This window comes from Apaloderma vittatum, unplaced genomic scaffold (genome assembly GCF_000703405.1).
Source record: "Apaloderma vittatum isolate BGI_N311 unplaced genomic scaffold, ASM70340v1 scaffold6246, whole genome shotgun sequence".
Classification (NCBI taxonomy): Eukaryota; Metazoa; Chordata; class Aves; order Trogoniformes; family Trogonidae; genus Apaloderma; species Apaloderma vittatum.
This window is the reverse complement of record NW_009721150.1, coordinates 64607-71261: the sequence shown is the minus strand read 5'-3', so window position 1 is coordinate 71261 and position 6655 is coordinate 64607. Positions and strand designations below refer to the sequence as shown.

Here is a 6655-nt window from a genome sequence, read left to right as displayed (position 1 = left end):
TAGAGCTTTTTTTACTAGGTCTTCGATTTAAAATAAATCAGCTATGGATTGTGGCAGCTGTTATGCCAGAGGAAGGGAAGCACCTGGAATAACGTGTTGGAACTCCGTGTCTGCAGTTAAGGTGTTCCCAGTGAACTGTGCAGGAAACCTGTCCTGCCAGCTCCTTCTGCTGGCTCAGGGCTTTGGTTTCTAGGAAATCACAAAGGTATCGGGATTGCAAAGTAAAGGGGAAGGCTCCCGGCGGGCTTGTCGGAAAACGGAGGGGATCTGAAGACTGGAAGTGCGAATGGGAATTGAAAGGCAGAGATATGGGCAGAGCTGATTCCTTCTGGCATTAACTGTGTGAAAGGGGTTGAATCAAGGGCAGCAACGGGAAAATGGTGTTTGAAGGGGATGGAAGGATGTAGTGACTGAGGAGAGGCTGGGAGCTGGCAGAGAGTTCAGAGCACTGCGGGTCCCGTTCAGCTCTTGAGCAAGTGGTCTTCTTTTTAATTTAATTTTTAAAACTGAAGGCAGACCTGCCGGTTTTAACAGTCAGTTTGTAACAGTCTAAGCTTTCTCTATCATCTGAGAAAGCAAAATTGCTGCCCTTAACCCACTTGAGTGTGATGGAGGCTGGGCAGAAGCACTTCCTAAAGCTCAGAGGTTACCGAGTGTAATCGCAGTTAACTCTCCGAGGGTGTGCTAATGGGTTCCATCTTAAAACAGCGAAAACCTCTTAATGGAAAACCTTGAGCAATTAACAGAATAATAAATATCTGTGCCTTAAAATTGGGGTTGTTAGGCTTGGAGCTTGAGAGCTGGCCGTGGTTGGGTTGGTGTCGTGGTGCGTGTCGGTTTTTACGGTGACGCTGCGGGGCTGCGCCGAGCTCGTCCTCGCAAGTCCCGTGGAAATAAACCCGGCCTTGTTTCGGAATATTACTCTTGCTGGCAACGTTTCAGGGGACTTCAGAAAAGCAAATAAGGTATAAGGTTACTGACAATCTGTAAAACCAAGGACAGCAAATGTGCTTACACAGCCTATAAAAGGACAGACTGTTCCCTCGGAGGCTGATGCTTTTACTGTGTCCAGACTAGATCGATCGGTTGTAACCATCCATGCAGGGACTGAGGAAAACCAAAGAAAAACTTTGCTATCAAGGAGTGTCACATAAAGATGGAGGCGAAACTTCTGCTTCCCTATTGCCCATTTTCTTGCTGTTAGTTTGAGATTGTAATGGACGCTACACACCAGGAAAAATGTGTGGCCTGTGCTTTGTTCTACATGAAGAACAAGATAATTCATAGGTCTTGTGTCCATCTGTCAGGTGTGTTTTGCAAATGCGTGTTTCCTGTGCCCTTTCAGCGTGTGTCTTCTGGCTATCCAAACTGTTCCAGGGAAAAACATTGATAATTATTTTCAAAACTTGTGGCACAAAGGCACAAGTGTGGCTTTTCCGTAGAGGAAAGATACCAGCAAATCCAAAATCAGTTACATAGGAAATACAGAGTGAGGAGCGTGGTCCCTGTGCCAAAAGAAGTTCTTCTGGATCCCTTCTCTGGAAAGAATGGGGAGTAGAAAGACAAAAGTCTCTATTTAGCTCTCCTATGACATAACTTCACTTGTGACTTCTGTTTTTGTTTTTCTCTCCATCTAAACTCTACAATGACTTTTCTAGAGCTTCAACTTTTAGCAAAACCTTCCCGGGAGCACGTCAAGGAAAGTTGCCCTCAGGCCGGCAATTATTTCTAGTGTGCTTCTCAAAAGAGTTGGTAGGTGGTCACCTCGTCAGAGATCCCGTAATTTGCTCTGGTGTACAGAGCATGTGCAATCTTAAAAATCTGTTACAGCAAAATTAGCTTTTAATTAAATTCCCAGGCATTCTGTGTGACCTCACTGCTGCGAGTAAGCGGTGTTTACGTAGGAAGTAAATGTCACTGCCGACGCACTCAGGCCTGTACAAATGGTCTGTTAGCTTGTGAGATACACCATCTATACTCCAATTAATTTCAAGATTGCAGACATAAGACCTGGAGAAAGTTGGCAAATCGCTTCTTGTATAGCGTGCGTTGCCACAAGTATAGATAGAAATGCTATTGCGTAGCTGGATTAGTTATGAATTTAGAAAATCAGCGTTGGCTAGGAAATCTCTGTTGCAGTACGTGTTGCAGTAGCGTGGCAATTTTTGTTGTCCTGCCTCCATCTTGGGTTATTGGACACCTCAAGCTGGGATGTCTTGAAAATGAGATATTCTCAGATGAGATCAAGCCAGATGCAATTCAGTCTACTGCATCGGAAAGCTTGAAAATAAAATTACTTGTAGACGTTCAGCGCTGTCGTAATCGTTGCAAAGTGTTTTGTGGCTGTGGCGGAGAATTACTGCTGTAAGTTGGGGTGGTTTAGTGATGAAAGTGTAGTGAAATAGTTAAACTGAAGAGTGTTACCTTCCTGTTATTCAATGGGAAGTGAGATGAACGTTGATTGATTCACTTCCAATACTCATCAGATGCAGAAAAGCAGAATAATTCCCGAGATTTTAGGAACTCTGCAGCAGTGCCAGTTGGCACCAAGGTTGGTCCTTTCCGGAAAGGGAGCCTCGTGGTTATCTAGCGCCCCATCTTGAAAACTTCCAGTGGAGGGAGCTCCACCGTGTCCCTGGGGAAGTTGTTCCAGTGATTGATTGATCTCACAGTAAGAGATCAATAAATAATAAAAATAATCAAGATGGAGCCTCTCTTGGGGAAACAGTACAAGTTTTCCCCTTTTCCTTGTGAAGAAGGAGCCTCTGTCCTCTTTGTAGCTGCCCGTTAAATACTGGAATTCTGTGACGGAGTCCCCCTGAGCTGCTGCTTCTCCAAGGAGAAGAGACCTACCTCATTTAGTCTTTCCTCATGAGGCAGATCCTCCAGCTCTTCGATCATACTTGTGGCCCTCCTTTGGATCTTCCTGAGTCTGGCTGGTTCTTCTTTCGTCTTGAGCCATTTTCATCTGATCATTTCAGCAAACCAAAGCATGTCTGTACTGGTTCAGACCAAGGGTCCAGGTGGCCCCACACGTGCCCTGATTTCCCCTGGGACACCTTTGGGCAGTGGTGGATGTCGTAGGGTCTGTGTCCTCTTCTGGTTCCTCCCTCCTCATTTTGCTTCTTCATCTCCTCGCCACAACCTCCCTGGGTTTCATCCATTACCCCAGATGTCCACTGGCTTCTCCACACCCATCCCAGGGACCATCCTGGATGCCAACCTGGGACAAATGGGAGCAGATATTCTTCTCTTCTGTTCTTCGTTGCTTTTACAGTGTCCTGTTGCTGTGTTTTCATGTCCCTCTGCTGGGTCCAGTCCCTCTGCTGCTCCCAGCTCTGCCTCCTTTCAAACCTATAAATCAGTGCCTCGGTGCAATTTGTCTTCTACAACATGGGCAAGACTTAAGTGTTCTTTCTGTCTGGATAGAACAAATAGCACTTATGTGTGCTACTCTTCATTTTTTATTTTATTTTTTTTTTTAATGCAAGCTTTTGCATTGCATTGTACGGCAGGAGAACTTTCAGGTTTGTAGAGATTTTCAGAATTTCTCTGGTTGAGTTGCGTGTTTAGAGTTTGTGGAGTTTCCCTGTTTTTTGGTTTTTTTTTCTTTTTCGTTTGGTTCAGTCCTGAGTGGCTGCACCCAAAAAATCAGTGGCCAAAGCCAAGCTTCTGCTGGACCTCGTGGATTCTTCACCTCGCGGGTATTTTCAGGGTGGTTGTGGGTAGGATTTGGTATTCTGTGTATATCAAGTTTTATTAACTGCTCCCCAGAACTGACTTTTATGCCCTCACATCTCCTGCCCTCACCTCCCCTCTTGCCAGCATTGTCTGTGTTCTGATGAGTGGGACAGGGAGAACCCCGTGCATCACCTTCAGAGATCTCACAGGTATTTCATAAGAAGCAGTTTGCAGTAGCTTGTTGATGAAGCTTGTTGATGAGTGGGACAGGGAGAACCCCGTGCATCACCTTCAGAGATCTCACAGGTATTTAACAAAAAGCAGTTCACAGTAGCTTGTTGATGAAGGTTTTTTCAGTGTAGTCGCCAACTGTGTTCTGACCCGGTGGGAAGGCAGAACTGGAGGTGGTTGCACAGACTGTAACTTCTACTTCCTTAGCTTCCTCTCACATCCAGCTCTGACCTGCAGTCAGGGTTTCAGCGGGGGGTTTTGGTGCTAAATATCCCTTTGTTGGGAAAGGTCAGTCACAAGGATGTGCTGATGCCGAGGCAGGGACTGGCTGTGCCAGCAGGTCGGATGCGCCCATATCTGAACTCCAGATTATCCCTCCTTGTGAAAAAAATCGTTCTGGTTTAAAGTGACAAGTGAGCAGACTTTTGCTGTGCTTATCAGAATTTCAGAGGGGGTTTGGGGTTCTCCTATCTGTGGCTGCTGGGGCAAAAGATAATCACAGAATTCTCCGATGATCTTCTGCAGGTATGTACGCCTGCACCTGAAAGCCTCTAACGTGGACATAGGTGGACGCTGCTATTTTGAACCTCCATCAAAATATTGATGCAATTGTAACAAGGGTTTCTAGGTTTCTTCCACAAAAAAAATAATATAGTCAAATAATTAATGAAAATTCTTTAGTTAAGGCAACGTTAGAGTACTTTGAGCAACTTGACAGCCGCATCCAGCAAGTCCTTCCTGTGTCCCCTGTCACGTTGTTACAGAAACATCCTACCCACGTATTGCTGCTTAGTGAGCTCTGACAGAAAGAACAATCACTTTGGGTAATAAAAACGACATAGAAAAGGCAGAAGCTGTGATTTATTTGGGGAGATTGAGTAGAGTGGCAAGCAGCACTTTAAAGGTCACTCATCTCAAATAAACCTGAACTCTCTCTGAAATTTAAAGAGATACTGCGGGGTTTCCTTGCATCAAACCTGCGTTAAATGTCTTTTAGCAGAACGTACTGCGGGGTCCAGCAGGAGCACCTTGTGCTTTATGGGTGATGGAAATGAATGGGAGTGCTGGCAGGGGGACTGAAGATGGCTTCGAAGCGATGAATGAGTTGGTGAGAAATACTCCTCTGGGAAGGCGGGTCCTCCTCCCCGTTGGGCTTCAGCGAGGGGCTGTGCAAATGGCGCGCAAAGTACGCAGCGTCTTCTGAGAGCTCTGCTTCTCAACCTGGGTATATAGAACAGCCCTCATCACGAGAATGGCAAAATTTAAACTAAATTAGAGAAGGAAAGCTGTCGTGGCAGCGTGTGCCTGTGTGTGTCCCTGTCTCTCAGCCAAAACGGGCTTTGGTTTGGGGTAGAGAGCAGGCATCTGCCCTTCTTCTCCTGGGAAATCCCATGGAATCTTGGTTGGTCTGTTCGGAAAGTTTGAAAATCATTATGAACCTGGATAGCAGGGAGTTTAAATTTGATTTCCTTGCATCTATCTGATCACAGTCCATGTGAGACTTTCTCGTGGACGGACAGAAATGTGGTGGAAGCTGGAGCTAAGGAGCCTTGTCAGCTCGGGGTGATGAATCTCTCTGGGTTGATTTGTTCCAGAATTTACTAAAACTCCTGGAGTTTTCAAGAGTGGTTTTCCTGGTGGGTTTGCAGAGGTGTCACCGTGCGGCGTGAAAAGCCGGTCAGCATCCTTCGTCGGCACCCGGGGGCTATGGAACCGATGGCCCCGTCGCCGCAGGATTTAAGGATAAGGACACTTTCTGCCCCGTGTCCGCTAGCAGCTGGCTGGGGCTTTTCTCTGCGTGGTACCCAAACGTGTCCTGGTTAAAAGCAACCAGCTGATGCTCCCGAGCCAGAATTAAATCTTGACTTTTCCTGCTTCACTTTGTTGCCGTTGAAGAGGTCACAGCTCGGCGTACGTCAGCTCTTCCCCCGTGTGCTGACAGAGAGCAAATGTACCTTTTGGCCACTGGATTGAATTTTGTCAGCTGAGCGGTTTGACCTTTTTGCTGTTCTCAAATCCTGAAAATAGATTTTTTTTTTTTTTCCCCTCCCCCTAGCCTGTGAAACTTTTTGGTGCCTAAACATAGGCTTCAAAGTGTTGTGTTTCCTTTGTATTTGGATCAAGTTCGCTATTTTATACCTACTGCTTGGAGGTGCTTTTTTTTTTCCTGGGAGTTTGTGAAAGTTTAGCAATCTCACTTTTCCAACTTTCTCTCACTTTTCCAACTTTCTCCTCTTTCAGATACGTATGAACTTTGATATTAATTTACAGGTTGGATATTTTATACTTTTTTCTGCAAGTAAAATATACACAAAACTAGAAGAACGTAGATGTTCGGATAGGGAAAAAAATCGTCTTGTAGGTTGTCAGTTCCCAGAATTTACTTGACAAGAAAGGATCTGTGCTGGTTTTTGGAGCTCAGAGGATGTCCTTGACAATTACAGGTGACACAGCATCACCCCCAATTTTGATACCCAAACTTAGGTTACATGTGTCAGAGGTGCCCTCAACTTTTTTTTTGGAAGGAGGGGATGCTGTTTCTGGTTTCAGAAAATACGAGAACAAGTTCTTGGTGATACATGACTCTGCCAGAGTAGTTTTGGACTTTTTCACTGTATCAGAACAGTTTTTTATTTTTTAAAAGGAATAGTATATAATTTTTCTATTTATAAGTGGTAGAGGTATGTACATTTTATCAGAGAATCTGTATTTCTATGATTCTGTGATACAGTGTTCTTTCCCT

The 6655-nt window shown here is 45.1% G+C and overlaps 1 protein-coding gene across 1 annotated transcript in view; it reads left to right on the top strand.

Annotated features, from left to right (window-relative positions):
- RAPGEF6 (Rap guanine nucleotide exchange factor (GEF) 6) overlaps positions 1–6655 on the top strand; it is a 57129-nt gene that overhangs the window by 7339 nt on the left and 43135 nt on the right. The window lies entirely within an intron of this gene.